At 47.6% G+C, this 10,877-nt stretch overlaps 1 long non-coding RNA gene across 1 annotated transcript; it reads left to right on the top strand.

Annotated features, from left to right (window-relative positions):
* Positions 1–635: 635 nt before the first annotated feature.
* LOC115332265 lies at positions 636–10,320 on the top strand. The gene is made up of 3 exons (XR_005715707.3): positions 636–715; positions 4,381–4,695; positions 10,189–10,320. It is a non-coding gene; the product is annotated as an uncharacterized LOC115332265 (long non-coding RNA).
* Positions 10,321–10,877: the final 557 nt, after the last annotated feature.

Here is a 10,877-nt window from a genome sequence, read left to right as displayed (position 1 = left end):
GTTCTCAAACTTTTGCGTTCTATCGCAAAAGTTTGCGATAGAACTATTAGCTTTCTGCGATACATAGTTTATTCACCTGTGCCAAAAAACACGGTTCTCTTTTCTCGGGAACTTCCTGAGTTATTGACTAGCCCAACAAAGCACCTTGATAAAATTCACGCTTTGCGCTTCTCACGAGTACCGACAACTATTGTTGTGAAAACACGCAAGACATGTGACGCGGTGAGCGAATGTTCCGCCTCCGTTTGCTTCTGGAGGCGGCTCGTTTCGATGCTGTGCCGCCATTGGCTTCCGGGGGCCGCACGACGCACGGGCCTCGTGAATTGGCGCATTGGATGCTACTTACAAGACGCACATCAAGGGGCTTTAGGCTGATAGCATGCATAGCTTGCACTGACGTCACTTGGTCAGACATAATGGGGGGAAAGGGCACATTAGAGGGTAGCTTCCGCCGCGTCAATGAGTCGCCGCTGGCCACCGGAAAGAGGGGCGGACTAATGTCACATGCAAGCCATGTATAGCGAGTGCCGCCTGGGGGGCACTCCATGAGAGGGTGCCAGGTGTCCCAGGACGCCTGACAACCGGCTTCATTCTCGGAACGCTGGTTTAAAAGTAACCTTGTTTGTCTACTGCAGGGCGTCTTTTTTCGGACGTCCTGGCTGCAACACGTGCTCGTTGCCTTTTTGCCGTGGTGCCTGGAACGTGTCTCCGACTGGTATGTCTACCGCATCCCAAGAAGTGGCCCCTCAATTTTCGCCCGATGACGTCGCTAGAATGTCACCTTGTCGCTGGCCACGATCCTGGTGGTGTTGCAGTGTCGGTTTTGTACATGGCCTGTTACACTGAAGGTTTTTTTTGAGCTTGACAGTCCACGGAAGCTCTGGGAGCCAGAAGTTGGGACGCTGTTGCGACGGCGACACTCACCTTTGCTCGTGCTTTTCGCCAGGATCGGGACATCTAACGGCGTGGCTGTGTTCTAAATCTTGCCCAAGTGATTCCGAGTTATTCCGGCAGGTCGTGTCACGTGACAGCACAGATAGAAAAACGCTGGTTGCGGGTAGGGTTTAGAATGCCAGTGTACAAAACCCTTACCCTGGTGCAAGACGATAAAATTTTGGAACACGGTCCATGACACTCTGGCTTTTGTGACGTCGTTTGTTACCACTTTGGGAACACTTTCGATGTACGGGCGGGATAAGACTCTAAACGCACCTGTCGTAGACGCATTCTGGGCGCCATACCTTTGCCGTGCTTTGGCTGCTCAAGGCTTAAGAGACGCCGAAGCATCATTGAAGCAAGAAAGCTCGAGCTGGAGGCGGGACTACTGAAACTAATCCCTGCCATTCTCATGCTGTTGGTGATTATACAGGGTGCGGCCGTAAAATCTTTCACATTTGGCACGCCTAGCAAAAATCGAATTTCAAACGCACATACCTGAAATTGGGCACACGACCGTCGTTTATTCTAAAGTTTTTTGCCAATTTTTTTCTGATCTCAACTCGGGAGCAGCGAATTATTAGAAAGAGAATAAAAATGGCAGACGTGCATTTCCTATGGCCTATACCCGCCCGTTCGCCGTCTGCAATCTGGTTCGCGACGCCACTCCCAGGTGGCGCACTGAACGCAAAAACGCGGTGAACGCCGCACGAAAGGCTGGCGTCGGGTGAGATAATCGCGGTAAAAAGTAATTTTAACAAAATATGTGAACGATTATGCTCTTTTAATTGAAATTTAGAAACTGATGGACAACCTCGTTTATTAAACATATATTCTAAAGCCGACGAACGAGTGTCTTCCTTTGTCGTCTGCTTATCTGTTGACGGGTCCGTCTCTGGTGAAAGCTCAACTTTGGAATCAAGAGTGCCGCTGCTGAGGCATCTTGATTGCTGCTATTCATTGTTTTTGTTGCACTATCTGCTGCAGTTATTATCAAAACATTTCTCGCACCGCCCTGCAATGCCGTAATACTCGGCCAATGAGTGTGCCAAGGCACTGAAGTGGTACGTGGAGCGGAACTCGGTGGCCACAGTACAATGAAAATTTTGCACTGCATTTCGTAAACACTCGCCTTCATGCCCGACAATTTTGACTTGGGCGAATCGTTTTGCGAGCGGGAGACTTTAGAAAGAAAATTCCAGTCAGTGTATGTGAGAGCCTGCTGAAAAATGAAGAGCTCATTGAAGTGTTTCTTGCTGTCTTGGAGAGTGACCCGCAATTGTCAACAAGACAAGCAGCCTAGTTGTTTGAAATTTCGGTAAAAAATGTACGACGGATTCTGCGGAAAAACAATTTGCGCCCGTACAGGGTGCGAGTTGTCCAAGCCCTGCACGACGGCGACAATGCCCGACGTTTAGAATTTTGCAAGGCGGAGTTGTTGCGAAATAATAGCAACCCGGGGCACCTGCGATTTCTTTTATTTGGTGACGAAGCAAACTTTCACCTTGATGGACATGTAATGGGGTGGCTCTCCGTTACGCAAGGAGTGTGAGGGCATGGCTCAATAATACATTCCCTCGGCGGTGGATGGATCGGGGATCAGACAATATGGACTGGTCTCCGCGATCCCCCGACTTAAATATGTGCAACATTTTTGTATGAGTATTTATAAAAGGACTTGTCTACAAGAGGAGGATCCCCAGCACAGAAGAGCCGAAAGAAAGAATTCAGGGCGCGTTCCTCGAGATCGACGATGGGATGCTGCGCGAAAGGGATTTCCTGGCGTACGAAGCTCGACTTCGGCTTTGCGTATCTGTGAAGGGAGGGCATATCGAATCGGCCGAACCCTAGTCGTCTAAAGGGCCGCTGCAGCATCAACATAATTTCAAATCGTCGTGACAGAAGAGGCGTATCAGAAGGTGTATTTTTCAAGAATAAACAATTGAATGAACGCACAACTTCCACTTTCTGACGGAATTTAAACTATTAGTTTCCCTGTTACTTTCGTCTCTCGTGCTGCTTGCGGCACGCGGAGAGCAAAGTAGAGGCTGCTGATAGAGGTACCAATGGGAAACCGGCAAGAAGACGACTATTTCTCTCAAATACCAGCCATTTTATCCCCGACCGGCCGAAATGACTAGCGCCGTAAATATTGCTCCAATTAATATGATTTCTTCTTTTTTTTTTACAAACATGTGTTGCGAATTGTGTGTTATTTATACCCAAGCTGTATGAAAAAAAAATATTGCTTTACGAGTTACAGTGGTTCTGTAAAAATCAGAATGAAATGATAACTAAAAAAAAACTTGTCTGCAACGGTAGCAGCACCACTTGCTATTCCAGGCAGTTGTCACATCATGGTGTCTTCTCGCTTGCATGACGATCTGTCAAAACTTGACTTGAAACAGGTGATTCCAGCAATCATTCATATAATTCGTTAAAATCACTTTTCATCGCGATTATCTTGCCCGACGCCAGCCTTTCGTGCGTCGTTTTTCGCGTTTTTGTGTTCAGTGCACCACCTGGGAGCGCCTTCGCGAACCAGATTGTAGACGGCGAACGAGCGGGTATAGGCCATAGGAAATGCACATCTGCCATTTTTGTTATCTTTCTAATAATTCGCTACTCCCGAGTTGAGATCTGAAAAAAAATAGGCAAAAGACTTTGGAATAAACGAGGGTCGTGTGCCCAATTTCAGGTATGTACGTTTGAAATTAGAGTTTTGCTAGGCGTGCCAAATGTGAAAGTTTTTACGGCCGCACCCTGTAGTTGCGCAAGCCGAGGAAGTTCGGCTCTTTTGGCTGCTCGATAGTGGTCCACATCGTTTCGTCGAAACACGTTTCGCGGACAACCTTTTGTGGACACACGTTTCATAGACTCAGATTTCGTCTACACTGGAGTTTCGTGGATACATGCTTCAACATTTTGTTGACATAACATACCGTAGCGCACTTCGTTCTGCGAGTGTCCTTGGATGTCCTAACGTTCTGGGGACGTCTTATGAACGTCCACAGGACATCCTCAGAACGTTCGGGACATCCTAAGGACATTCACAGAACTAAGTGTGCTACTAGGGTATACGTTTTGTTTTTTGCTGAGTATATAATTCAACCTAGGAGCCGCTAAAGGCTAGCACGTGAATCACCATGGCGTGTTTACCCACGCCTTGGGCTCCCCTTTCTTTCGCTCCCCCCATAAACCAGGCAAGGTGCAGAAAGTTTTTTGCGAATTCAGCGTGGATTGTGTTAGACGAAACGTCACAAGGTGCTTTGATAAAGCGAACAAGAGAAACGTTTCAATGAAATGTCGCATGTCGGTGAAACGTCGTTCGAAGAACTGGTTGACATCGCTCAGTAGTGCTCTCCTCCCCTTTTCCTGGTTGTCGTGCAGGTCTAGCTTGCAGTCTGCTTCATGACGTTGATGTGCGTTGTGCTCCCGTTTCAGCGCCTGCCATGCTGAAGATGTCCATCGTGAGACATTGTGGCGTGATGGGGAGGCAACATTGGATTTTACACGTTGCCCAGTCAGCCACTCCGAAGAGCCTTGTGGCTTTGAGCCCTCAACTTAGATGGCCTGGATGACTTTGGCCTACACATTGTGCACATCTGCTCCCATCACTTTCTTCTCGAGGACTATGAGGCAAATCCCGAAGTCCGGCGAAGCCTCGGCATGGATACAAAGAGAATTCGACTGAATCCAAACGCCGTACCTATTCAAAATCTCTTGTTCAACGTACCGTCGAGGGTGCGAAGGCCTTTGGTAAGTTTGTGTGAAGGGCATGAAGCAGAATTGGCCGGAATGTTCCATACTCTAAACAGGCAGATTGGCACAAGCATGGCACAAGTATGGTTGTATGTAACATAACTGAGCTTCCTTGTTGCATAATTTTAAGGACAGTTTTGTATTGTTTCTTTCAGTCTTACCTTCACAAAGTTTGCTGACAGTGTCATAAGGATCACATTGTTGACATAGAGCTGGCCCCCCGCCCCCCCCCCCCCAAATTTACAGTGTAGTTTTCACTGCAAAACTAAGCTATGAATTGCCGAACGCCAATTTTCCGCCCAAATGTAGCACTAGCATTCCGAACCAGATGCTAAGGTTTAAGTACCAATGGACTTCTTCCAAAACCGACGCGCCCCATCGCGGCGAAATACCACGCAGTGCACTCTGGGAACTAGTTGGCCACTCAGTTTCGGTTTCGACTGAGCAGCTTCATCTCATGCTATTACGCCGCGACCGAACGCGCTGCTTGCGTTTTCGATTATCTGACTTTTCACGAACGTACAATACACTCATTCTCAAGCGATACAAAACGAAGACCGGGGCACTTTCCTTGGTTCCCGAAACACCGGATATTGTGCGTGCGTATGCGAACGTAGTAAGTCGTAGCTTAGTCACCTCACCCCACGAGTGTATCTTTGAGCTCAATGTCAGTAATCCCGTCTAGTACCAGTGAACTACAACTGAAATTTGTTCGTCCGGAGCCTTACAGGCATTTTGTTTGCCAAACGTCCGCTTCTTGTTACTTCATTGGGCGAATAGCAAGCCGCATCCTCACAGGGTATCAAAGTTGAGGCCAGCGTTTACGCATGAACTTTAATAAATTCGACCTCACTACTGCACAAAAGTTACTATGATGTCTTCCTCGTGTCATCATATATCTCCCACTCAAATTTTGTGCTGATAGAAAATTAACTTTTCGCAAACGCTGAGATCGGCTAGCTACGACGGAGGGCCCTAACAAGCGTCCCCTACTCCTCGCTAAGCTTTTTTGGACGAGTTTTTACTGACGCCCGAGATCTGTGCCGGGAACGTTGTGTCTGAAATTATCTCGGCATACTCAGGCAGGAAGAAAGCAAACACATAACAAATATTATGGCCATTAGCAACCGTCAAATGCGCTTTGAATTCGTTCGAGCACTTGTGTGAAGAATGTCGTACCGTGCGCCGGACGGGCACGAACCCCAATGCAGTGCGCACAGGGTTTCATGCCCGTCTGACGCACTTCCGGCGAACGGTGCGACATTCTTCACACAAGTGCTCGACTTTTGCATTCTTAAAACGGTCTGTATGCGCGAATTTGCCTATATGATTGCAGGATAACTTTATGCGCATACGCGATGTTGAATATTAGTGGAATGCAAGCAGGTGGGGACTTCACTTCGTGCAGTGCTGCGGGTCAGTACAGATAAGAGATAAGAAGTGTGTTAAAATTGAGCTTTTCAATGGCACCTCCGAGTTTTACCTCGCATACTCAGGCAGTAATTGCAAAAAGTAATATTTCGTCTATGGACGCGCGAAGCAAACAAACTTCCTGATCAACAACACTAATGTAAAGGCGCGAGCTCGATGTATGCATACTTATTGGTTGCTGCAGCTTGTTGATTCGTACAAAAGCAAGATCCCCGAGCACCCGAGCTTCGCAGCGTCGAGACTCTCAGCACTGGCTCGTCCACATACCTCTATTGGAACGCTAACAGGAAGGCTCAAGTACAAAAATACAACAAGCATGTGTTAAGACAAGCTACACGTCTCGGGATTGTGCTAAATCTTCGAGGTATGACCATTTACGTTAGTTTAGAGACCACAAATGACGCTCTCGGGACCAGAAAACAATCTCTTGTCGACGTGTCGATCGAAACCGAAACCATGCCACCCTCCTCCCTGGCCAACTAGTTCCCAGAGTGCAACGCGCGCCGTGTTGCATGCAGGGCTTTATGGAAGTAGTCTATTGTTATCTCGGTCAAAGGTTATAGGTGATTTTCTGAAAATTTCAATGGCTTTCTGTAACTGCCGTCATTCAGCTGCATGTATTATAAGAGATCAATCGACCACCATTTTCCGATTGAAAATTCCAGAAAATCGGTTATAACTTTTTAATAAGATAACGGTTCATATATCAGATAGTGTTCGGTGATGTATAGTTTGTTTTTGCGGTAAAAAAAGCTTTGTAGATTACTTTTTGGAACACCCTTTTGTTGTGGAGATCACCCCAGGGTGACAATTATTGAATGGTTCATAATGCATTGGACATAAGCACCCTTATATGAATTCAGTTCCAGTCAGTGCCTAGGTGGACATAGAGGTTGGGGCTAATTTCCAGTCACTGCGATGACGGGAATAGCCAGGCTAACAGTGTTCGAATGGGAGCACATTGGTGCAGAGTATTGGCACCAGATCACGTGGTTGCTCTTGCTGCGAGTTAAAGGTGGGAATGTTGCTAATTTTGCTCCAAACTGCTTTTGACTGCTAGGGCATAAAGGAAAAGACAAATGAGCATTTCTTTAGCTTACACACATCAAATATTCATCCTGAATAGCACTTAATGAAAGTTCTGAACTCATTTTATTGCCACTAAGGGGCACAAAAACGAAAATCAAAATATAAGGAAACTTTTCCGAAATGGGTGATTTATGACCCATGATATCCGTAAATGACAATTGCACGTTCGTATTTTGAGCGAAGGGCTATATTTTTCGTTTCATGCGTCCGATTCTAGCGAGCGCTTCGAAATCGGCCATTGAGGCGTGTGATGCCTCATGGGAACTCCGTCACAATCGTGACGTCAGGCTCTTCAATACAGCCAAAGGCTGGTGTGATAAGCGCCACCACGCGGTGGCATTTGCGTGTTGCTATCTCACATTTCGGAGTGGCAGAGGGCTGCACAGCAGCACGACCACCGTTCTGTCATATTCTTTTCGGCCCTCGTAGTCCACGGTGCATTCCGCCCCTATCTATGAACTCGAGAGGACGAGGATCTCGACTACCATGAGTACTTGTAACATGTCAGCGAGGATGAGTAGTCACTCTCGCACATGGTGACGGACAGGCGCTTCGGGCTAGAACCATACGAAACATCCGACAGGCCCGACCAACAAAATCTGAAGGGGGTCAGGGGCGACAAGGAATGCCTTTTATTTAATAATGATTGGCCAACTTGGCGATATGCACTGTTAGATGTTTTATTAACAGCGTGCTCACTAACAAGTTTGCTTCGTTTTTCGTGCTGTTCGCTGCGCTCTTCTGCTTTTCTTGGAAAAAATGGTCGTCACAACCCCTTTTAGCCACCGAATATTCTTGGTAGGAAGACCCAGACTCCTGTGGAAAGTGGGTTGCCTTTCATAGTCCTCGTTGCGATAATGGTTACTGTACAGGCGATAGGTTTTCACCGGTGCTAAAGAGATGACGGGTGCACGAGACGGATCTACACGCTTTGTAATTTCTCAGTTCGGAAACCCGTGGGTCGGCCTGTCTCAGTTCAGCACGCTGTTACCGCAGCCCTCTGCCGCGCAATAGTGCGGCATCCTGCACGTAAACGTGACGAAGAAACGCAGAAACAATTCAATGATACCAAAATAATTGCGCGCCGCACGAGGCAGTGCAATTGCGTCATTGCACTCACGGCTAGGGTATCTGTATGAGTACAGTGTACTGCTGAGAGTGGCGCCACTGCAAGAGGTGCAACACGTCACGTTCCCTCAATAAAGCTTTGACCCCCAATAGGTGACCGGCCTTTGAGCCGGAAGTTTCGTCATCCGAAGCGAGGCACCACGTGACTTCACGCTTCCGGTTCGTCCGGTGCCGGTCGCGGTTCGTCCAGCTGCATCAAGAGCCCTTCTAGGCGTGGTGGCAGTGCTGTATTCGCGGTGAAAATGGCTTACAGCTCCGCGGTACGTTGTTCTAACGCAAGCCAGAGAGGGCATAAGATGTTCCAGTTTCCGTGTAACAAAGCATGGAAGCAACGATGGGCCGTCGCTGTTAAGCGAGTGAAAGAGCGAGATGGCCTGTGACAGACAAACGTTGGTGACCGTTTATGCGCGGCCAATATTGTTACAGGCCAGTACAACGTGTTTTCTCTTCGGGTAGGGCCAGCGGGAAATAACGATCTCGAACAGTTTTTTTGGCACCCACCAAAAGCGTCTCGATTATTCCACGAAGGGGTGAGCACTGCTTGTCGTACAAGGCATCTGCGAGAACGCGGGATGCGATCTCGCAGGCAATCAGTTCATGGCATGACGTTTCGTCAACATACAGTGCCATTGCCAGGCCGTTTAGTCGTTACATCGACAGCTCGGATTAACATTTTCTGTGATGAGCCGCCGCAGACTGTTCCCGGGAAGCGGCGTGGATGGGTGGCTTGCTATAATATAAATAAACAAAAGGGCAGGTCAGCTTTTTGTAATATAAAGAAACAAAAGCAAATGGGCAGCACCTTCATATTGACGGATAATAAAGCAGTAGCACGACCCTGCGTAGCTCATATCAAAATCGGTGCTCGTTTTTGTATGTTTCCTTACTCGACATCATAAAAAAAAAACGTGCGGGAAGGGGGAAGGGGGGGGGGGGCAGAGGGTTATTGTAGTTCACGGGGGACAACTTAGTTGAAGTACCAAAAACGCGTGAGTGTTTAAAAGCAAGGATTGTCACGTAGTCAGATGTCGTCAAAACTAACTTCCCCACGGAAGTGGCGTTTTAATCGCGCGAGAAAACATACTAGCTGAGTTTGAAACACCGTCTAACCGACTTTCCCTGTCTTAAACTTTTGATTGCCTGAAGATTTTCTTACCCAGGCTTAGGTGTTCTAACAAAATGAGAAAAGTATGCCATACCTCCGACCGGGCATTTCAGCTGGCCGTGTCTTACGGCTTACATTCGCGCCTATTTCGGTCGGTGATGTGATCTAACGTAACCATCAAAAATAAACAGAGCCCAAATGAAAAACGCAGGCTCAAAAGGAAAACGAAACGTCCAACCTGAGTTTTCATGCGAAGATCCGGAAAGCGCGGTGTGAGTGCAGCTTGCCGCCGGCCGCACTCGCTCTGCGCTTTCGTGGCCGTTCTCGATGCTTCTGCGTACCGATTAGTACTTAACATATCCGTAGAAGTAACTTGAGACGTTCAGAGTGTGTAAGTCACCCAGGAGGAGAGGAAGGTGGCCCGGATTGATCGGGTTTCAACACCCGCACACGCTTCCGTAGCCGTCATGGGGCTGCGTCGGCTGATAGCTACGAACCGGAAGTGAATATTACCCAGAGTGCTTTGAGGCTGCTGCCAAACGCCGGTCACCTATTACCAGGTGCAAGTGAGAAATTCGTTTATTTGTTTTAAAATTACTTTCCTTGCATTTACAAACGAGAGACTGATGTTGCTCAGATGCTGATGCGACGTAGTATGTACCTGAGCAATGAAGGGAGCCGTAAAAATTATTTTTCATACCCCTTTAACCATTTGTTTGCTCATCGTGTCATTCTAGGATGTACTCGACTCACCTGGCGTCATAGAGAGGGTCGTCAAACGTTTGAAAACTCCGCATTGAACGGCGGATCACTCCACGCAAACAACTAGAAACGTCATCGCAGCTTCCTGCCAGACTAACGAGAGCAACACAAAAACACGGTGTAAGTCTTTGCTCTCATTCTGGGTGCATTTATTTTCCTAGCATATACCGCATAGAATTCTCTAGAAATTGTTGGACCTGTCCAAGATGGCTGTGGTGTGCCCAGTGCAGAGGAATGATTATTTACATAAAGATATCGATTTACATAACCACGCATCCGATGCGGTGAGAAAGTCGACCCAAATGCACCTCTCCGCGCATGAGAGAGGAGGTGTGAAGTTATGAGTGAGACTGATCACGTGCGCAACAAAGCATCTACCCGGCAGACAGCATTTCCTTCAGTGGGTAGCAAATCATTTCTTGGCCCTTGAGTACTTTGTTTCTTGTGCAACGTCTGGTAGTTGGACAACAGAAACAATGTACCCTTCAAAGCATCTATATCTTCTCCCCTTCCTCAAAGGACGAACCTCCGTGCATAAAAATAGCAAAAAGGGTGGCTTTCCACCAGCTGTAGAAACGACAAGGCAGTTATTGCTACGGCTAGCAGCCGCAGCCGTGTTTCAGTACTCTAGTATATCCTCTAATCAGAACTGGATACCGTGATG

This window comes from Ixodes scapularis, unplaced genomic scaffold (assembly GCF_016920785.2).
Source record: "Ixodes scapularis isolate PalLabHiFi unplaced genomic scaffold, ASM1692078v2 PGA_scaffold3__209_contigs__length_174095766, whole genome shotgun sequence".
Lineage (NCBI taxonomy): Eukaryota > Metazoa > Arthropoda > Arachnida > Ixodida > Ixodidae > Ixodes > Ixodes scapularis.
The sequence above is the reverse complement of the archived record's forward strand: the minus strand, read 5'-3'. Positions and strand labels throughout refer to the sequence as shown.